General features: G+C 41.6%; 1 protein-coding gene across 4 annotated transcripts in view; it reads right to left on the reverse strand.

The window, feature by feature from the left end:
- The window catches only part of drd4b (dopamine receptor D4b), a 473,608-nt gene that overhangs the window by 181,098 nt on the left and 268,477 nt on the right, over positions 1 to 24,033 (reverse strand). The gene's annotated exons all lie outside the window — the stretch shown is intronic.

Here is a 24,033-nt window from a genome sequence, read left to right on the forward strand (position 1 = left end):
TTTATTATTATTATTGTCCTTACTGTGAGTAAAAACTGCACACATATCCAAGCCAAAAGCTCCACCTTGTGGACACACAGGTGAATATCCTGAGAGATTAAAGACTGCTTACATAAGGACAAACCTCTCTCTATCTTTTGGTAAACAATGGCAGAACAGATTATTATTTTTCTTACTTGCTATTCCTGTTATCTAATTCCAGCCATTATAATAACACAAAACAAAGACATTGTTGGATGAGATGAATGCTTAGGTATCTTTGAACTGAAAAATAGAATTAAATAAACATGCATGCATACATAATCCACTCAAAATATTACACTATTAAAAAAAAATCAGGTCTCCAATTGAACATTTTCTAGTGACCGATCACATCTAAATTTTTTAGTCAGCCAAATTGAATTTCTGTGCATAAAATTGCATCAATTCACAGAAATTCAATTTGGCCAACTGAAAAATTTCGATGAGATCGGTCACTAGAAAATGTTCAATTGGAGATCTGATTTTTTTTTTTACAGTGTACGTTTTACCAAAACAATTACCCACGATTTCACAGGCAAGGCTTAAGCGTATCTCAGACTAAAATGCATGTTTGCGCTGTTTTAACTTAAAGCAACTTGCATATCTTAAAAATGGTCAGTGCCATTGTTTTGCCTCAAGATGAACATCAGTAATGTTTTTTTCGAAGTCATGTTTATAAAAGCTACTTAAATGTCCTAATTAAATTAAAGCCTAGTACTTAAGCCCCGCCTTCTTTGATCTGATTGGCCATCATTTTGACATTGACGAAGGGCAGGCCACGCTTAAAATGTACATTTTTAAGATGTATGTCATCCTAAAATCAAAAGTGGTGTGTAACGTTGAGCAGCATTAAAAAATATCTAATATTGGGGTTGTCCCATTGTCATTGTCCCCCTCAATGCCTATGGTGGTTACGGACCTGTGATATATGGAGTGAGAAATCCTGGACTGGACTCAGGATTCAAGGATTGACTTGAGGATCTAAAACTCTTACAAACTGACACACATCTATCATATTGCTGTATGTTTCAGAGAGGTTTAGCATTTTGTTCACCATCACTATTACTTTTGCTTACACCGATCAGACATAACATTATGAAGTGAATAACACTGATGATCTCTGTTAGTGGGTGGGATATATTAGGCAGCAAGTGAACATTTTGTCCTCAGAGTTGATGTGTTAGAAGCAGGAAAAATGGGCAAGCGTAAGGATTTGAGTGAGTTTGACAAGGGCCAGATTGTGACGGCTAGACGACTGGGTCAGAGCATCTCCAAAACTGCAGCTCTTGTGGGGTGTTCCCGGTCTGCAGTGGTCAGTCTCTATCAAAAGTGCTCCAAGGAAGGACCAGTGGAGAACCGGCCACAGGGTCATGGAGGACCAGTGGAGAACCGGCCACAGGGTCATGGAGGACCAGTGGAGAACCGGCCACATGTCATGGAGGACCAGTGGAGAACCGGCCACAGGGTCATGAAGGACCAGTGGAGAACCGGCCACAGGGTCATGGAGGACCAGTGGAGAACCGGCCACATGTCATGGAGGACCAGTGGAGAACCGGCCACAGGGTCATGGAGGACCAGTGGAGAACCGGCCACATGTCATGGAGGACCAGTGGAGAACCGGCCACATGTCATGGAGGACCAGTGGAGAACCGGCCACAGGGTCATGGAGGACCAGTGGAGAACCGGCCACAGGGTCATGAAGGACCAGTGGAGAACCGGCCACAGGGTCATGGAGGACCAGTGGAGAACCGGCCACATGTCATGGAGGACCAGTGGAGAACCGGCCACAGGGTCATGGAGGACCAGTGGAGAACCGGCCACAGGGTCATGGAGGACCAGTGGAGAACCGGCCACAGGGTCATGGAGGACCAGTGGAGAACCGGCCACAGGGTCATGGAGGACCAGTGGAGAACCGGCCACAGGGTCATGAAGGACCAGTGGAGAACCGGCCACAGGGTCATGGAGGACCAGTGGAGAACCGGCCACAGGGTCATGAAGGACCAGTGGAGAACCAGCCACAGGGTCATGAAGGACCAGTGGAGAACCGGCCACAGGGTCATGAAGGACCAGTGGAGAACCGGCCACAGGGTCATGAAGGACCAGTGGAGAACCGGCCACAGTGTCATGGAGGACCAGTGGAGAACCGGCCACAGGGTCATGAAGGACCAGTGGAGAACCAGCCACAGGGTCATGAAGGACCAGTGGAGAACCGGCCACAGGGTCATGGAGGACCAGTGGAGAACCGGCCACAGGGTCATGAAGGACCAGTGGAGAACCGGCCACAGGGTCATGAAGGACCAGTGGAGAACCGGCCACAGGGTCATGAAGGAACAGTGGAGAACCGGCCACAGGGTCATGGAGGACCAGTGGAGAACCGGCCACAGGGTCATGAAGGACCAGTGGAGAACCGGCCACAGGGTCATGAAGGACCAGTGGAGAACCGGCCACAGGGTCATGGAGGACCAGTGGAGAACCGGCCACAGGGTCATGAAGGACCAGTGGAGAACCGGCCACAGGGTCATGGAGGACCAGTGGAGAACCGGCCACAGGGTCATGGAGGACCAGTGGAGAACCGGCCACAGGGTCATGAAGGACCAGTGGAGAACCGGCCACAGGGTCATGAAGGACCAGTGGAGAACCGGCCACAGGGTCATGGAGGACCAGTGGAGAACCGGCCACAGGGTCATGGAGGACCAGTGGAGAACCGGCCACAGGGTCATGGAGGACCAGTGGAGAACCGGCCACAGGGTCATGAAGGACCAGTGGAGAACCGGCCACAGGGTCATGAAGGACCAGTGGAGAACCGGCCACAGGGTCATGAAGGACCAGTGGAGAACCGGCCACAGGGTCATGGAGGACCAGTGGAGAACCGGCCACAGGGTCATGGAGGACCAGTGGAGAACCGGCCACAGGGTCATGGAGGACCAGTGGAGAACCGGCCACAGGGTCATGAAGGACCAGTGGAGAACCGGCCACAGGGTCATGGAGGACCAGTGGAGAACCGGCCACAGGGTCATGGAGGACCAGTGGAGAACCGGCCACAGGGTCATGAAGGACCAGTGGAGAACCGGCCACAGGGTCATGAAGGACCAGTGGAGAACCGGCCACAGGGTCATGGAGGACCAGTGGAGAACCGGCCACAGGGTCTTGGAGGACCAGTGGAGAACCGGCCACAGGGTCATGGAGGACCAGTGGAGAACCGGCCACAGGGTCATGAAGGACCAGTGGAGAACCGGCCACAGGGTCATGGAGGACCAGTGGAGAACCGGCCACAGGGTCATGAAGGACCAGTGGAGAACCGGCCACAGGGTCATGAAGGACCAGTGGAGAACCGGCCACAGGGTCATGGAGGACCAGTGGAGAACCGGCCACAGGGTCATGAAGGACCAGTGGAGAACCGGCCACAGGGTCATGAAGGACCAGTGGAGAACCGGCCACAGGGTCATGAAGGACCAGTGGAGAACCGGCCACAGGGTCATGAAAGACCAGTGGAGAACCGGCCACAGGGTCATGAAGGACCAGTGGAGAACCGGCCACAGGGTCATGAAGGACCAGTGGAGAACCGGCCACAGGGTCATGAAGGACCAGTGGAGAACCGGCCACAGGGTCATGAAGGACCAGTGGAGAACCGGCCACAGGGTCATGGGCGGCCGAGGCTCATTGATGCCCGTGTGATCAAACAGACAAGCTACTGGAGCTCAAACTGCTCAAGAAGTTAATGCTGGTTCTGATAGAAAGGTGTCAGAATACACAGAGCATCTCAGTTTGTTGTGTATGGGGCGGCAGGGCCGCTGACCAGCCCATGCTGACCCCTGTCCAGCGCCGAAAGTCAAGTCAAGTCAACTTTTTTATATAGCGCTTTTAACAATGCAGATTGTTTCCAAGCAGCTTTACAGTGTTAAACAGGAAAATAATGCAACATAATTTTATTCAGCCATTCTGGAGAAAACGGTTATGTCATCAGTTCATTTCAATTATCATACAGTGGCAGTGTGGGCTTTAGATCAGTAATTAGATCAGTAATTTAGTTTATATGGTTAATTTAGTTTAATAATTAGATTTATTTCGATATTTAGTTGAAAATTTTAGAAAAGTGTAGTGTCCCCAACTGAGCACGCCAAGCCAGAGGCAACAGTGGCAAGGAAACCAAAACCCCATCAGGTGACCTAATGGAGAAAAATAAACCTTGGGAGAAACCAGGCTCAGTCGGGGGGGCAGTTCTCCTCTGGCCAATTAACAAACAGAGTATGATTATTATTATTATTCTGGCAGCTTTACAGCTCGGAGGTCATAATAGATCGGAATATTCGAAGGATCAAGACAACACGCCGGAGACGGGTTTATTGAGGCTGATGTGTTGATTAAATAATTATTAAATTGTAATATTCGAACAATCGGAGTCATCACGCCGGAGACGGGTTTATTGAGGCTGATGTGTTGATTAAATAATTATTAAATTGTAATATTCGAACAATCGGAGTCATCACGCCGGAGACGGGTTTATTGAGATGCCGTGTCGATGAGGCAGTTTCAGGGGGAGTTGTACACTCTAAAAAAAAGGCTCGTAATCATAGGGGAACCTTTTTTAGTGCTATATAGCACCAATTTTGGTGCTTCAGTGGTTCTTCAGCGGTTCTTCAGAGGTGCTATATAGCACCTTAGTCAAAGAACCGGTGAAGAACCTCTGAAGAACCGCTGAAGAACCTCTGAAGAACCGCTGAAGAACCACTGAAGCACCAAAATTGGTGCTATATAGCACTAAAAAAGGTTCCCCTATGATTACGAGCCAAGAACCATTTTTGGTGCAATATAGAACCTTTTTTTTTTTAGAGTGTATTGACGTGGTCTCTGCAGACACTTCAGGGTCATGTGTTGGTCTTCTCTGGGTGCAGGTCCACCATCTGAACTGGATACGGCCCGGATCCGGCTGACTGCAGTAAACCTCGGGATAAAACAGAGAGACTATCATTAGCGTAGATGCCGTTCTTCTGATGATGTCACGAGTACATCAGGTGTTATGGGAAGTGTTCCCGGTTCCGGCTGACCTAGTTAATGCAGCCTAACAATCATTTCATAGAAAAAGTGTTTTATGTTTATGCCACAGTAAAGAGTGTGCTTTTAGTCTAGATTTAAACCCGAACAATGTAAGGAAGACTATTCCAGAGTTTCGGAGCTAAATAGGAAAAGAATCGACCGCCTGCTGTTGATTTGGATATTCTCTGTGTTATCAACTGGCCAGAGTTTAGAGACCGCAGTAGACATGATGGAGTATAATATGTTATCGGGGAGCTGAACCATTTAGTGCTTTGTAAGTAATAAGTAAGATTTAAAAATGTATGCGATGTTTAATAGGCAGCCAGTGCAGTGTTGACAGAACTGGGCTAATATGGTCACACTTCCTGGTTCTAGTAAGAACTCGAGCTGCTGCGTTTTGGACCAGCTGGAGTTTATTTATTAAGCGAGCAGGGCAACCACCCAGTAGAGCATTACAATAATATAACCTTGAGGTCATGAACGCATGAACTAACTGTTCAGCATTTTGCATTGAGAGCATTTTGATATATTTTTCAGATGGTAGAATGCAGTTTTACAGATGCTAGAAACGTGGCTTTCAAACGCACCAACAGTGGCACATGAGCATCAGAACTGGACCACGGAGTAATGAGAGTTAGAATAGAAACACAGGGAACCCTACTTTTAAAAAGAAATACAGTTGTGGTTATTGATACTGAATTATTGGCACCCCTGGTAAAAATGATCAAAAATGGCTGTAAATTTAAGGTACATTTACGATTTAGCCTACTAGTTCTTTCCTGCATGTCATGTGCGGGGCTCTGTACTGAAATATTCCCATTCATATTTACTTTTTTATCACACCAGCATGACTAGGAACTTGAAATTGTCCAGCCATGACTTCCTGTTCCACATGAGTATAAATATGAGGAAACACAAAGGCCAAATTCCCTAAACCATTCATCACAATGAGTAAAACCACAGAATATAGTTCTGATGTGCAGCAAAAGATCATTGAGCTTCAGAAAAATAGAAAGTGGCTGTAGGAAAACAGCTAAAGCATTGAAAATCCACATTTCCACCATCAGGCCAATAATTAAGACGTTCCAATCATCTAAAGATGCTACGAATCTGTAAGTTTGAGTGGACAAACACTCTCCAAGATCACAGATGGAGAATTGCAGAGTTGAGCCTAAAACAAATTATCAAACAACCCTGTCGTGGCAAAATTACTACTATCGCCGCATTACTGAATAAGAGACAAAACCTTGCCCAATTGTCTTTATAAAGATTTAATTTCTTGCAAGAAATGAGTCACAGTCATACAGCCATCTTCAATGTCTGCAGAGTGCACTAACTAGACATCACAGCACTCAGCTTTTTATCAGTTTCCCAAACAAAGTCACTCCTCCTGTAAATTTCCACACATGACAAGAAAAGCAGCACTTGCTCAAATCCCAAGTGTGCTGTTCATTTTAACTCTGATCCCTACGTTTAGGCCATCCTGACCTCTGAGTGTAGAACGTGTTCTCTATATTCTGTATATGACCTTTAACCCAGTAAGCTGGTTCTGTATGAATATATGCAAATCAATAAACATTTCATGCGCAATGTTTAATGTATAGCTATGATTACATTTTCCCATAACAATCCCCTCTTTTTATCACATCATATATATATATATATGACTGCAAACTCAAAAATAAGTGAACATAATAGTAAGGTTAAAAAGGGGTAAATATGAAAATGAATAAATGTAATAGTAAAGGTTTAAATGATTAAAACGAAAATCTAAACTGAATGAAAAATAATAATAATAATAATTCAATAATCTATTCTCATCACACTCTTTCATTTGTAAAGGAAGAAAGAAAATATGCATAGGCTATTTTTGTGAGTAAAGCCCCCCTCTCACTGCAAACAAAAAACATGGTTATAATATTTAGACATCTAAGGCCTCTAAAGGCCGCCCAGATTTAAACCAACGAAAACATAATCCCCTAATTTGTTTCATTCTTCTCTTTGCTAGTCACTATCTCCTATCACTATTTCCTTCGCCCACTCGTCTTACTCGTCATAAATGTCTAATTTGACCATCTGTTGTGATACACTGGGCTTCACTACTCGTTGAACTATCCTGGGAATGCGTTGAAAAATACATTGTGAACACATACAAATCAGCACAACAATTTCAAAAACCTGCAATACAATAAAACATAACCACTATCCCCATCCCTTCAGATTTGTCATCCAACAAAACCATGAGTCATCTGCTTTTTATTTATTTATTTTTCCCTCTCTCAGGTTTTCTTACAGCCTGTCTCATGTAGGCTACTCAATTATATTGGTCACATTGTCACTATAATCTGGAATATGAAATCAACACGATACCCCAAGCATTTTCCAAACTCCCCCTATCTCAACTGTTATCATGTCTAAAACTAGTCTGTTTTGGATATATTCATCTCGGATTTGCTTAATTTCCTCATCTACCATTGTTAAAGCGTGTTCCGTGCTATTAGCTATAGCTAGTACAGTCCATCCTAACCCATTTATCTTGTTTACCGATTCTGCTGCACCCACCCCCAGGAAAATAGACCAACCCACATTTGCTCTATCTGGTAAAGTCCCTATCACAGAATTAACTTTATCTTCTGTCTATCCTTTTTCTTGTTTTCATTACCTGGTAAATGCACGTCCCCACATTCATCAAAGCTTGGTAACAGCATCCTGCCAACACTCCCCTCGGCATAAAATGATAAGCTTAACCATAAATCCAAACTTTCGCAGGTGAAGTGTAATTTGATCTTCTAACCTGGCAGGTAAAATTAGTTGTAATGCCACCCACTACCGTGTCAATTCTGACTCAGACTCTGACTTCAGTCCTCTCGCAGTCAGATGTGGGATGTTTTGTTGGGATTTTCCCGTGCTCAATGTTCTTCGCAGCTCTCACTATCTCAGTCATTTGCTGCGGGATCAAACAGTCAGTTTCATTCAGTGTTACAACAGTCAGTGGTACTGCTTTGCAGACATGGGACATTTGCAGACAAAGCCAGCAGCTCTTCTTTATCTCTAGCTGTTGTTTCTGCAGCCGTGCCAAAGTACAGGCTTTGTTTCCCCTGGCACTTCGTCATGGCTTTCTTCACTTCCGGTTTCGCTCCTCCCCTTCCTGCTGGTGGAAAACTTTCTGCAGTGGCTTGCGTGTACCCACGTCTCCCTCTCAGCCACTTTTACGGCGGTAAGCGTTTGTTAGGAGGATTTGGTAAAGCCCCAGCTACCTTTTCGCCTTCCAGCTCCTTCTCCCGGTTGCCCTCTATCAACATGAAATCACCTGGTTTGATGTCATGTAAAGGAGTCCCAGCTGGTTTCCCCAAATTTTACCTGCACACAGACCTTAGACAACAGAAAAGACATCTCTATGCAATAATTCACAATTCTATTAATGTAAGCTATTGTTTACCCCCTTCCATTCCCATGAATGGTGGTCTTCCAAAAAACACGGTCTCAAACGGTCTCAGATTTACTCGAGGCCTTTTCTCGCTTTCGTGTGTATATAAATACGCATCAAGATGCGCAAATATTGTAACCTCCTCATAAACTTGTGTATTTAAGTATCATTCCCTCTTTGGCTGCGTGATCACCCATGCAGCCATTAATCATAATCATCAAAAATATTTTTGGGGGTAAACAAGGCTTGCCATCACTACTTGTCCAGACGCCATTTTGCACAGTGCAGTCACACTGTTCCCATCGCTGCTTTTCTCTGGCCCTGAGTTGAAAGACTGCATAGTCTATAAGGAAGGTAAAACATATGTGGTTATTTCAGATAATAAAAACATTCTGGCTGTGTCGTCTGTTGCCCTTCCATGGCCTTCGCAGCTGTGTCTGCTCTCACAGTTTCCTGTTGAAATAAACTCTTTGTTGTTAGTTTCGCTGCACATTCTACAGATAGCAACCTAGCCAGGCAAGAAAATTGTGTCTAGCAGATTAGACACAAAAGAAGGATTCATAATTGTGCGCCCATCAGACTTAAAAATTTTCTTGCGTTTCCACAGCGCCCCAAAATCGTGCTCAACTCCGAACGCATAACGCTAGTCTGTGTACATTAGGGCTGTCACTTTGGTAAAAAAATCCTGTTCGATTTTTGAGACACAAGTGTTCATTGAATCGATTCTAAAATCGATTTTAAATGACGTTTTCATTTTCAACGCTAAATATAGCCTACGCCAATCCACGGACAACTAACGGGCATTAGGATGAAAGTAAAGAGGGCGCTTGAGACGCACAAGTCAGCAATATTTCTGATGATTTATTTTGTGCACAATGACAAACAGGAGTGCAACATTCTGGGAAAAAAAACATTAAGCAGAGTGGACTGCCATAACGTCAAAGAAAAACATTAGCTACAGGCTTTAACATGGCTGTGTTTACCATTATAAATTCCACAACAACAACAAAAAAATTGTAGCCCATGAAAAGAGGTTGAAAATAAAGCTTAAAAAATGTACTGGCCTACACTGAATGTGAAGTTCGTGTGGATAATAATTTAACGTAATTATTCAACCGTTCAAAATGAAACTTTGAATGAACTTAGCTTGCGAACAGGCCATGTGTTTTTTTTAATTGACCGTAACCGACACTTAGGCTATGCGGGCGTTACTGATGAAACGTGCAAATAAGGCTCTATTACAAATTATTGGACAGGAAAACAAGTCTATCAACATTTTCGGGGTCCAGAGCAGAGCGTTTTTTATTCACTATATGCCCAGCTGTTGAGAAGACGCGCTCCGACCGCACTGATGTTCCAGGTACACTCAGGTACTTCATTGCCAGCTGCGCAAGGTGCGGGTATTTCGAACTGCCAATCTTCCACCACAAAAGCGGCTCGCTGTCAGCTGGCAAAGCTGGTTCCTTTTCATAAATCATGTTTTATCGACTAATATTGCATTGATTCAATAAATAATAAGAAAATATAGCATACAATGACATGGAGGCGCTGGCTCCGCGTGAACAACGGCTTAAATGAACAACTACTACCCTACTAGGAAAAAAGCTTTAGTTGGGGCAGCCCTATAGCCATTTATTTCAGATAGACCTATAATTCCAGATAGAACAAATTCCAGCATGTCACAAAGGGCATTTGGGGTTGAGCGAGCGGCGCTGAGAGGAATGAGAAAGCTGCTCTCCATTCTGGAGGAAATAGCGCTCATTCTTTTCTACGCACACAGCATTTTCACAATATGAACACATGCAAGTTTTAAAAACATATTTCAACATATTAATAATACCTGTTAATAACTTTTTTATTTGTTTAATTCGTTCAAAAATAATAGTGTACATATTTGGTTAAAATCGATTCCCTATTTTCGTTTTCGAAACTTGTGTTGGTTGGTCAGATCGATTGTGCAATCGATTTTCGAACGTAAAGTGACAGCCCTAGTGTACATCGTTACACTCTTACCCTCCATCAGCTTGCATGCTTCCGTCAAGCTACGAACCGCAGTCTTGACCAGAAGGTTTTCCCCAAAACATACTGAAAATATCCTATAAAATGAAAGACAAATCCATATTTCATCTCTGGAAGCCGGGCTAAGTGAGTACTCACTGTTACTGCACTCCCGACATGTTAGGGGTGTGTGATACCTTCAAAATCCAAACACACGACACCTTGCTGCTATCAAGCGTTTAGGAACACATCACACATCCCTAGGCCAGACCCACAGTCACTCCTCAGAGACCCAATACACACTTTAGAAAACACATATGAAGAAACAAACAATCAGTGGTTCTCTTAATTAATCAAAATCATAACAGACCTTTTTGGGGTCTAAAACACAATAGTGGTCCAACTCAAACTAAACGATAAAAATAAGTAAGATAGATAATAATCCATTTTAGCACCTTTCTTCAGGGTGTTTCCTGGCTCTTTCCCGGCACATCGTACTCATTTGGTCATCGCTTGAGATCTTTGACCCTCAACAGGATCAGATATTTTCTGGAGCCTTTTGGAAAGTGCATTCAAAAGTCACCAGAGCCATCATGTCTGCTTTCAAATTAGTAAAAACATGGAGACAGGTTAATTATAACACAACTTAATCACTTCTTCAAAGCTGCCCCATAGCAGTGCTTAGATTATTTTCAGTGAATTTATCCAAAACAATTGTCCATTCATTTTAATGTTCTTCTACATCTGTGACTAAAGCCATCAGTTCTGTACACGGTGAAGGCTAAGAGCAGACAGAAGTTATTTTCAGTTCATTAAAAGTCTGTATTTTTAATACATGTCTTATTGCCCTCTTGATGGCACCTTTTTTTATATCTTAACAAATAACTGTCTATTATGTTCACATAATGCCCTGTGCTTTTACTCATCAATATCTTTCTCAGATATCAGCTTTGAGCTGGTCTGGGATGAGAGAGAGACTCTGAGGCCTTCAGGGCTGGTACACTGCGTTTTCATAAACTTTTCACTCTTCACACTAGCTCAGTGTTAGCCTGGGTGGCCATACTCAATTCTAGTCAGAATATGAGTCTGGTACCGCTTCATTGAGCTTTGATTATGGGCGTGTTTCAACCGAGCCAGGAAAGACCTCAATTGGATAGACCCACAACCAATCAGAGCAACGGAGCGACGCGTAACGTTAGTTGTCAAATGTCAACAGAACTCAACTGCACTGTGTTGCCAAGTCCGTGTTTTTCTCCATGTCCGCGGGTTGAAGCGACCCCAATTATGTGATTATATAAACCCAGGAATGCGAATTTTAGCAGGCAACCTTGCCAAAATAACATATTTTGCCAACCAAACGCCATTTTTTTCCGGAGAACCCCCCGGAAAGTTATTGTTTTGGGCTATAGTTTTGAGTAGCAATTGTGCGCGACATTGCAAAAACACTTGGCAACCCTGTCTGCACGCACGCTGGATTAAGTAACGTTACAAGAAAAAGATGAGTGTAAACGATCTTTGCCAGTAATAAAATAATTTAAGGATACACAGAGTACTTACTAACACGATCATCGTTTCTGAGAGAAATAGTGAAGGTGAATGCATATACGAACAAGTTCTCCGTTTAGAATTAGAACAAACTCAACCCAAGAGCCTTCGATGACGTGGATGATTACGTTACTGTTGATCATCTGTCCATCATCGTCTAAAGCCCGCCCTGACAATTTCATTGGTCCGAACAGTTTCTGTTCGGGCATAATTACTCCTCTATGGAGCGAGTCCAGACCGAATTGCCCGAGCAAAAATTTTTGTGGGCGGGGCTAAATTCGGCTGGCATCCAGTCTAGCTCAGTGTAAGATCTGACTAGAAATTAAAATTGTTTTTAAATAAACATCAGACATTTTCCTTTTAACTCTATCCTTTGCCAGAAATGACATTTTCAAATGATCATAATCTCTCATATTGAGTCCCTGTTACTCAAGTTAGGCCACGTGGTGGCCAGATTCAGATAACAAATTGTTTATTTCAGCTCAGCACAAGCTTATCTTTTGAAACCAAAACATCAGCTTCTAGGGTTTTCAACATTTTAACTTGCCTATAGTTACTTCAACAACCCAATATTCTATCAAATCATCATTATCAGAGTTTTGCAAAAGTGAGAAGAGCAAGAACATATTTATTATATAGGTTTCATTTAAAACTCGGTTAATCAGGATTTATATATCTTTGCAGCACGTTTTATCATCTTTATTTTTAATTTTAACCTCATATTAAAAGGATCTCAAATCCTTCCTTCAAAAATAATCACCAAAGACTTTATTAGCCTTATTGTTATCTCATTTTCTTAGAGTGTAAATCTCTGTTTCTTTCTTTTTACTGCGTTTCGTTTACAGAATTTAGTCTGGTGGCCTGATCTGCCACACTTTCTACGCCTTATGGGTGTTCGAAGACAATTACGTCCACGATAGCCCTGCTGACCACAATTACAACACTCTCATCTTTAGCTTATGGAGCAACGTTCAGCAACCTGTGTGCTCCAAAAGAGCTCGCTCGGGGTCCAATAAAACAGACAATGGCTTGCAATTTATGGTGCTGTCCGCTTTTTCACCAACATCACTTTTAGTTACTCAATTGTATATCTCAGTCACTTCTGGGATTTTCCCTTCGGGTGTACTGCACCTACCCCCTTTAACAAATTAATGAATAAACACAAAAATCTAGAAATTAGAATTTTTTTGTTCTCTCTTTGTTTGTAGCCAGTCAAGTTGCTGATCAACTTTCCAATTACAATAAAAACATTTCTGCCCATTTCCTTCACTGGTCCACCAATTTCCTTTGAAGTGAGGGCTTCAGAGCGGAGCTGCTTACAGCGTTTGCTCTTGTTCATCTCAAAATCTTTATACCGACTAATCAAATTACCGATCATATCCCTCAAAATGTTAGCCAGAATTTAGTCAATGTTCATAATCACCGGCGATCTTTAAACAGCTGTGACTTCTGCGTGATAAGACAACATTTTCCTTTCTCTCTTATCTGCCTCTTTCACCCAACATTTCACTGTTTGTTCGCATTTCTCACATACATTTCCCACAAAGGCCTTCCGTTTATCTCCCCTCTTCAACTGACTCATTCACCACTTTCAGTCTGGTGTTCCCTTATTTGGGAAATCATGATATTTAATTAGCTTCTCTGCCTTCATATAATTTTCTCATTTGACAAAATACCGGTGTTTACATCACCACAATTAGTTTGGGAGGGATTCAAGAAAAATCCTCCTCGCTCCTCCAGAAACAAACTCCAGCATATTCAGTGTTCAGACACGACTGGAGCTTCAGATGAGACCTGGTTCTGTGGTCAGATGAAACTATAAAAAGAGCTTTTTGGAAGGAAACCCACCAGATGGTGCAAACAGGGATATAAAGTGTTAAATATACGGCTGGATCTTTAATGTTGTGTGCCTATTTATTTTGTATTTTTTTTTGGTGGAGGTCCTGAACATCTTCAGATACATGGCATCATCGATTCTAGCAAATACTATAGATTAAAAAAATCTCTGCTAGAAATCTCATAAAGGGCCGTGGATGGGACAACGATCCAAGACAAACATCAAAATCAACACAAAAATGTGAGCACAAAGCTTCCGCAATGGCCGTCCTAGTTCTCTGACCTGAACCCTATAGAAAACTGAAGAGAAGAGTGGGAATCTGAAGGAATGAAGGAAGGATCTCTGATCTCCAGACTCATCAGGCATTATAGGAGAAAACCCTGAGCAAAAGGAGGATGCAGGAAGTATTACATAAAAGGGTGCCGATAATCATGGCCAGCGTGTTTTGGAGAAAAGCATTTATTTCATAATGTGATTTCAATTCTTTTCCTTCAATGAAAGGTTTGATTTTTGCATTTTTTTTAATGAAAAATCAAAGGGATTGTTACATGTGAAGGTAGCTTGACCGGTGATTTGTCTGCCCTCTAGGGGTCAGAAATGTTTGTTACCTGTGTTTGTCTTGTTATGATACCCTACACCTGCAGACCTCTCCAATGTGGATGTAAGGAGCTTCGTTGCAACAACTGCACTGTAAAAAAATATTGTTGGTTTAACTTAAAAAAGTAAGTAACCTGGTTCATTGAAATTAAAAATTTGAGTTAATACAATGAAGAAAATTGGTTTAATAAATAGAAACTCAAAATATTATTGTATCTGAACCACATAAATTAAAAATAAATTGTGATAAATCATGAAAATAGCACAAATTGACATGTTTCACTGCATTATTACAAATAAAACACAATTACGTAATATGCGTACAAAATCTTTTAATAATATTCGAATAATTGGTGATGTCGATTCTCAAAAATGTTCATTGTATTAACTCAAATTTTTTTCAAATTTCAACGAATTCAAAATTTTAAGGCAACCAGGTAGCTTACTTTTTAAATATTTTTAATTTACAGTGTGGGAAGTAGTTTTCTGCAGTGGTCCCGTTGCGCTCCTCTTCTGTCTCTTTCCTGACTATTTTTCTCCCCACATTTTTGTTATGATTATTGTCTTCAAATAAATGACCCTAATGGACCGAGCCTTTTGTGTTGATTCTCTTATATGTTATGGCTGTGACCATAACAGGGATAAACAATGCAGATTTCATTTTACAGCCATCTTTGATCATATAACTGTATAACAGTTGAATTGAATGTAATGTTTTTTGTGCATTTAAATGCATGTGTGCAATTGAATGAACAGTTTACATTTATATTTAATTCAGTTATCTGCTTTTTTGACACACTTAAAGGCGGCATGAAATCAAATTTTACAATTCGTATTTTATATTAATATTGTAGTGTTTACTATAACTGATTTATCTGTGCACTTCATTATTATTTTTTTAAATTCATTTACCCTTATAATCTTTAATCAAATATGTTAACTTTCCCTCCCCCATCGAAACGACCTCTCTTCTCTCCCGGTCATGTGCTATGGCGCGAGGGCGGGGTTATGGTGTGAGGGCGGGGTTATGGTGTGAGGGCGGGGTTATGGCGCGAGGGCGGGTTATGGTGTGAGGGCGGGGTTATGGTGTGAGGGCGGGGTTATGGTGTGAGGGCGGGGTTATGGCGCGAGGGCGGGTTATGGTGTGAGGGCGGGGTTATGGTGTGAGGGCGGGGTTATGGTGTGAGGGCGGGGTTATGGCGCGAGGGCGGGTTATGGTGTGAGGGCGGGGTTATGGTGTGAGGGCGGGGTTATGGCGTGAGGGCGGGGTTATGGTGTGAGGGCGGGGTTATGGCGCGAGGGCGGGTTATGGTGTGAGGGCGGGGTTATGGCGCGAGGGCGGGTTATGGTGTGAGGGCGGGGTTATCGCCCCGTCTCGTTTCTGCACCTCCTCTCAGAAACATGTCACTGATCGTGGTTAGGTGCATTTTTCTCGGTATACACAATACCTTCTTCAAGAAGGACTTGATGCAAAAAGAGAGAAATATATGAGAAATAAAAGCTTTTTTTTTTTTTTTAAATTACTCAATATAGTCGGACGAACAGCTTATCGTGACGACTCGCACTGAGGAATGCAGCGTGTGAGCGCGCGTACGGCGCGCCCCCCTTATAAGGGAGAGCTGAGAAAAAAGCTTTACAGAAATGAAGCCATAAAAGGCTTAAAATAAGTAAAATCTGTAGCATAAACCAGCGAAAAGTGAGGAAATATGCTCAGTAACATTATGTAGAAAAGATTTAGAGAGAAAATACATTTATTTTAGAGATAGATCGAGTTTTTCTCTACAACTGAGTGCAAACTTCAAATCTGCCTCCATTTTGTTAGCAACGCCCAACTTCCAACGATCCAATCAATTCACGAAGGACGAAATCAAGCCTCGCCCTACATTTTTTCTAATTTCAGAAGCCGTTTCACTCGGATATACGTCACAATAAGGAGAAAAAGACGATTTCAACTTCCGTTTCATGCCGACTTTAAGTTGGACTTAAAGCTGCACTATGTAAGTTTTCCGTCCGCTAGAGGTCGCCTTTTCAAAACAAAGGCGTAACAAAGGCGTGGTCTTCAGCTCACAGCCGGTGGGCAGAAATCATGTTAATGTGATTATTAACGTTACTGTAGTCTGAAGTAGAGCAGGACGAGTGTTGTGGAGCTGAGGAACCGCTGGAGCGATTGTTAATGAGATGAACACAACACACACCTCGCGAGCAGCTGGACTTTTATTATGCCACAGTCGCCACTTCCGCTCCTCCGCTCATGAGTGTGAGGTAACTAGGGTTGGGTATCGTTTGGGTTTTTTTCGATTCCGGTGCCAAACCGATACTTTTAAAACGGTTCCGGTGCCTAAACGGTGCCTGAACCGATACTTTTTTTTTTTTTAAAGGCCACAAAATGAGGTGGATGACATTAAATGGCTTTTTATTTATTTATTTTTTATTTAAATTGAACCATTTATTAAAAGTTTAATGTATACTTAAATGTATGAATATAAATAAATACAAAACACAATTTACTTATTTACAAATTATAATTGACTTATTTACAAATTCACAGTAAAACCTAAGCCACCTATTCCAACTACAACAAGCCTAATATAACTCTAAATAACAGTTACAGTAATAACAGCCGTCGTCTGTATTCTTGCTCTGCTACTAACCAGCTTCGAGCTTCAGCTTTATTTTGAAATATGATCATATTCTCTGGCTAAATATTTTAGAACGCATCGCCTTAATGTTTCCATGGCGACGCGTCATGTTTCTCACATGACACACAGCAGCCGCAATAGCGCTGACAGTTCAGCTGTATCGGGTTTATTTCGTGTTTTCTTTTTATGCAAAATATTCACAAACTTCTTAACTGTGTCACGAACTATCTGATGTTCAAATGTGTGAGTCAATGTGTGTTAGTTGATCTATAAAGCGCAATGGGCGGCGCCATGTTAGTTTGCGCCTCTGAATCGGATCTGTCGGATTTACAACACTTGAGTTCATTCTCGTCTTACAAAATACATGAAAGTAAGTGACCAGTGAACTGGAAGAAGAATAGAGTAAACGATATAATTACTATATAATGTGCATGTATCTGATGTGAATAAAACACGTAACGTTAGTCAAATTATAAACGTCTGAAAGGATTGTCATTGCCGCTTTCATAGACATCAGTGTGTGTTTTTGCTAGTAGCCTACTTATGAGCATTTAAATGTCTGAAACCTGAAATAAACATGATGTCGTTGAAAACACTGAATAGTTGTCATGAGTTCTGATGTGACCAGCGCTGAGCGTCTGTCTCTAAGCTCGGTGCAGCCAAAGCACGAAAGCACGTTTGAATTTTGGCACCGAAATGAGGAACCGAAATCTGCGTTCTGATTCGGTCCGGTACATACCGGTTATATAAGTACCGGTGCCATATTGGAACCGGATTTCGGTACCCAACCCTAGAGGTAACGCAGCTCTGATGATCATATTACACACATCTGAGTGTGTTGATGATGGGATGGCGTTACTCTGTGTGTTCTCTCGCCGCTGCTATGACACTTGTTCACACTGCAGTGAGAGGAAAGTGTTTCTGTAGAATAAAACCGCAAACTACACGCCCTCACACGTCCCGGTTCCTTGGGTAAAATAACATCTCACGATTTACAAATAGTTGGAAACATTTGGGATATTGTAAGTAGGGAAGAGCGGGGCACAACCTAACGCTTTTTGACTTTCTCAGTTTGTGTAAATCCACTTGGGGTTCAGAGTATTTATTTTTTTCCACATTACTTGCACACGTGTCTAGTACAATTATGTGGTTTTGTTTCATTAATACAGTGTTTACTTTTTTCTTGATTTACCTTGAAAGAATGAAAGTGAAATGTGACAACATGCCCCATAGGTGGGGTACATTGTAACATGACCAAATAACATCTTAAAAAAGTTACCTGAAATAATCAAAAAAATATCCAAGACAAACTAAAATATTTTGTCAACAAAATACAATTATTAACTTTTTAAAATAAAATAATGGCATTTTTTTAATAATTAAAAATATAATTTTTGAGTTTGACTACAAACACATCGCTAAACAGCTATACAGCATAGTTCAAAACATAATAATAATTAATAATTTCTGAACATTAACTCTCAGTCATTATTCACCCTTTTCTCATGGTTTCTCAAAAGAATTCATAAAAGTATAGAATATAATGGCATATTTCTAATAGGAGCTCATTTTAACGCAGTGTTACAACACACCCCATCTGCACAACTGGGATTTAAATCGCGGCTTGTGTCTTCTGCTGTTAGATCAGCATTAAAGAACCATCTCAACTGTTAAATTACAGATATAAGATTACAATAATATCGGATTTTTCTTATTTAAAATGAACACAAAAAACAGAGATGAAAACTAAACTTAAGTAAGAAATTTACTTTTTCTATGGTTAAATAAATATTCAGTAAGTAAATTAATTTTGGCGCTATTTTTTCTCTAAATAATGTTGATATGGCAACTACTAAATACACTAAGTTTCGTCATCCTGGCATGTGTGGAAAGGGTTAAAACATGCGTGTTACAACTAACCCCGCGTTAGGTTGTGCCCCGCGCTCCTAACTGAACAAAATATATAACACTGGCCTAGTGGCTTTTGGATATTTTACTGAAAAAATTTTACATAGTGCACCTTTAAGTACATCTTTGTATGTAATTTCATAATTACCTCTGTCGTTTGAAGCATTTACCAAAACACAATTTATTGTCATTTCTATTGAAACGTGTATGTCATGCATTTAAATAATTACACATTTGTACATTTAAAACGTATTAAACAGTTAAAACATATAACAGTTGTTATGCGTTGGTATGTAGTAAACACATTAAAATAAGTGTACTTTAAAGCACGACAAAAGATTATTAAATTACAATGGTTTAAAGTGTACTTTACTGTAGCTCATAACAAAGTGCACTTTATTAAAGTCATGAAAGTCTACTTATAAGTATAGTGCACTACTCATAGTGCCATTTAATTTCATTAATATTATATTATCTGCAAGTAGTTTTTTTTTTTAAATATACCTTTAAGTGCTGAAGTACACTACAAGTGCACATTCACTTAAGCCACCCAGAGCCCTACACATATTTCTTCACTTATACTGTGAACAAATATGAGGTTTTCTTGTTTTTCAGAAAGGACAAGGGAGACAAGAGATGCTGAATGTAAGGAGACCCTGATGTCAAAGCACTTAATAATAAGGCTCTCCTGTTTCTCTCAGTTCATCCAATTACACGTAACCCGAGAGCTGCAGGTTTAAGACCAGGTTGAACATAACAAACAAACTTGATTACAGAAGAGTAAAGACATCTTCTAGACACCCACCGTTCCCCAAATCTCTCTTGATAGCATGTTGCTGTTTATCCTAAAGGGTCGACACTAGTTCATGCTCACCATCATCTGTCTACAGGAGATTACAGTTAAGCCCTGATATTCATTAGTCTGTGGATCAGGGGCCGCATGAGTCCCAATCTACATATTTACAATCATGTAAGGTCTTACATTATGTTTAAGGTATTCTGCATCATGTTGTTGTGCCTAAGAACACCCCTTTAAGACAGTGTTCAATAATAATTAGGCAATTCTGTAAAGTAATATAGTTCGTTAGTCTAGCTTTGGGATGTATTATGTTGGAAAGTAATCCAGCAATTGAATGAAGTTCATATTTAATGGCGCCATGTTTAATTTGTACAGCCTTTCACACATGTTTTGTTGTGGCTAAAAGCTGGAGCGGGTCGTGCACGCGCGCGCGCTCGCTCACAGACGATGGTGTTTAATATCGGAAAAGCAAGAGGGATAAACAACAGAGGACAGCGGTGTTAGATAATCGGTTTTATATATTTGATATTTATGAGACAGGCAGATTATTCCTGTCCATCTGACCAGAGAGACGCACATGAAGAGCTCATGGCAACAACAAGATGGGACGAGCAACTTCTTCCTATCGACTTTTTAAACTGATGATATACTTTCCTAGCTGGAATATAATATAATAATATTGTGACAGCCTGTTAGGATGACTGAACCATTAACGTTTCATTCAAAGCAGGTAAGTGCTGAAACTTTTGTTTTTATATCACCAAATGGTTTGCATTGACAGACAGAGCAACATTGTGGTAAGTTTATTACTGTTGTGAATGTGTTGATTAATAAGTGACATGAAAAAATATTCCTGTTAATCTGAAATGTGCTTAATTTGCTACTAGCTATAGTATGAGACCTTATTTTAAAGGTTATACCAACTAACTTAGTCATTTATAAGGGGAATAAGAGGTGGGCAAACATATAATTGAGAGAATAGTAACACTTAAAGGGATAGTTCACCCTAAAATGAAAATCTTGTCATCATTTACTCATCCTCAGGTTGTTTCACACCCATAAGAATCTTTGGAACACAATTTCATGTATTTTTAGGTTTCTGTCCTGGTAACCAAAACTGAAAAGATCCAAAAATGCCAAAAATATAATTTAGGCTTTTATTCACATATAAACACATAGAGTGAATCATATGGTAAACACTGAAGCTAGTGCGTGCACCAAAACCAATGAGATTTGTTCTGGAATGTGACGCATGAACAAGCTGTTTCTCAAATGCACATGTGTGTGTCGATTAGTGTTTAGATGTAAATAAAAGCTGTTCATCATATAAAGCGATGGTATATCTTCACAAGACTTTAATTAAATCGCTGGATGGATTCGTATCCGATGGATAAAGCCACCTTTATAACATTTTTGGGTCTTTTTAGTTTTGGTTACCTTTCAATCTCAGATTTTATAAAAATATCTTAAAGGGTTAGTTCACATAAAAAATTCTGTCATCACCCTCATGTCGTTCCAAACCCGTAAGACTTTCGTTCATCTTTGGAACACAAAAGAAGATCTTTTTGATGAAATATGAGAGATTTCTGACAGCTATGCAACTACCACATTGACGCTTCAAAAAGTGCATCTAACGAAACTCAATAGCTTTATATGGTGAATCGATTTCATTCAGTCTGTTATTCACATATAACCATCGATCAGTGAACATAAACAGAAGCTCAGCTGAACCTGCTTGATGTGCGAGAACAAACCTCTTGCAGAAGCTCAATCTTGCTGTGTGAGTAAACCTCACTCCTCTGATCTGAAGAGATGCTCTAGTGACTGACAATAGGGGTTGCAGCCTTTAGTCTCCTTGTTAGAGCGTCCGACTCTCATGCCGGTGGACCCGAGTTCGAGTCCAGCTTAGAATGGGTTGGTTCGAACTGGAGGGGTTACATTTAGGGATGCTCCGATTGATCGGCAACCGATCTCTATCAGCAGATAATCGCTTTGGGATGATTGATCGGCGGTCTCTAAAAAGGCCGATCTCAGGAACCGATTGCATGCTGACGACACATAAAAACCAGAGCTAGGGCATGATATGCAGCGACACCGTCTCATTCTCTTTCCGGTGTTCTGTCGATTTGTCCTACCTTGTCAGATTTTGCTACCTCCCATTAAAACAGTAGGTAGCACAATTCGACAGCAAAAAATGCTGCCTATCAGATTGTGCTACCAGCATCATATTCATCTGATTTAGGGCTGAACGATATTCTGTTTTAACATCGACATCGCGATGTACACGTGAGCGATAGTCACATCGCCGGAACATGCGATGTGAAGGGTAGTAGCCCATGGTGTATTAAGGCCGGGTGCTTTCACACTTGGTTCGATTGCCTGGATCGAACCCGAGTTCGATTGCTCCCCCCTCTCCTGCCCCGCTGGACTGTGTTCATATTATATTATTTGGTTCCGAACCGGGGTGCGTTTGCGACATCAAAGCAGCAGCTGTTTACCCGGTTGCTTAGTAACGACAGCGAGCGTGAAGGCGGCAAAATGCATAGCGTTGCTCACCTCACGTTTATATTTTTGTTTTTTAACCGTTGGTTTTGTTTCTAAAGCTTCAGTACGTAATGGCACTTGCGTCTATATGCCGCAAATGTCCTGCAATGCTCTAAAGAATGCTGAAGACGAGCAGAAATGAGATCTACAGCTCTCTGCTTGCAGTATGTCAGTCACGCTCGTCAGGAAAATGAGTGAAACACACAAACACACATTTTTATCAAACCATACGTCATTAATAGCGGTTCACTTCCGCGATTTAGTACGATTGCGTTCACATCAGCAGCAAACCGTACCGGAGTTCACATGAAATGGACCCCAGACCACCCTTTTTAAGCGGACTCTGGTACGGTTCGCGCAACCGAGTTTCGGAAAACCTCGTTCACATCATCCACATGTACCGAACTCTGACGTCAATCGAACCCGAGTGCGCACCCGAGTTTCGGAAGACTTCGTTCACATCATCCAAACGTAGTGAACTCTGACGTCAATCGAACCCGAGTGCGCACCCGAGTCTCGGAAGACTTCGTTCACATCATCCAAACGTAGTGTACTCTGACGTCAATCGCACCCAAGTTTCGGAAGACTTCGTTCACATCATCCAAACGTAGTGAACTCTTGACGTCAATCGAACCCGAGTGCGCACCCGAGTTTCGGAAGACTTCGTTCACATCATCCAAACGTAGTGAACTCTTGACGTCAATCGAACCCGAGTGCGCACCCGAGTTTCGGAAGACTTCGTTCACATCATCCAAACGTAGTGAACTCTTGACGTCAATCGAACCCGAGTGCGCACCCGAGTTTCGGAAGACTTCGTTCACATCATCCAAACGTAGCGAACTCTTGACGTCAATCGAACCCGAGTGCGCACCCGAGTTTCGGAAGACTTCGTTCACATCATCCAAACGTAGTGAACTCTTGACGTCAATCGAACCCGAGTGCGCACCCGAGTTTCGGAAGACTTCGTTCACATCATCCAAACGTAGTGAACTCTTGACGTCAATCGAACCCGAGTGCGCACCCGAGTTTCGGAAGACTTCGTTCACATCATCCAAACGTAGTGAACTCTGACGTCAATCGAACCCGAGTGCGCACCCGAGTTTCGGAAGACTTCGTTCACATCATCCAAACGTAGTGAACTCTTGACGTCAATCGAACCCGAGTGCGCACCCGAGTTTCGGAAGACTTCGTTCACATCATCCAAACGTAGTGAACTCTTGATATCGGCACCACAAAGCTCTTTACGATGAATACAAAGTCAAATCTGGATGTCAACCAAAACAAACAAATATTTGTGATGCCTTTGCCAGTGTGACACCTTACCAGAAAGGCTCTCAACGACAGAAAGAAATAACAGACGCAATAACGTTTCATATCGCTAAAGATATGTGCCATGATTATGATGATGACCAACACCGTTTTACTTTGGCACTTTTGCTAAGAAAAGTTGACTTAAAAACAAAAGATTGAACCAAAATGCTTATAAGTTGTTTTATAAAAAATATAGTTATTTTAAGTTATATTGTTGTAAACCAATCAGGGGGGTTGGTGTAAAGCTGCTGTTTAAATGTGTTCTGCTTTTGTGTTTACAGAAATGTTCTAATTTTGGAATAAAATATTAAGTGACCTTTTTGTCACTTGTAATGAAGCTTGCTTATTAGTGAAATTATTAATATCATGGAAT

This window comes from Gobio gobio (assembly GCF_949357685.1).
Source record: "Gobio gobio genome assembly, chromosome: 2".
Taxonomy (NCBI): Eukaryota; Metazoa; Chordata; class Actinopteri; order Cypriniformes; family Gobionidae; genus Gobio; species Gobio gobio.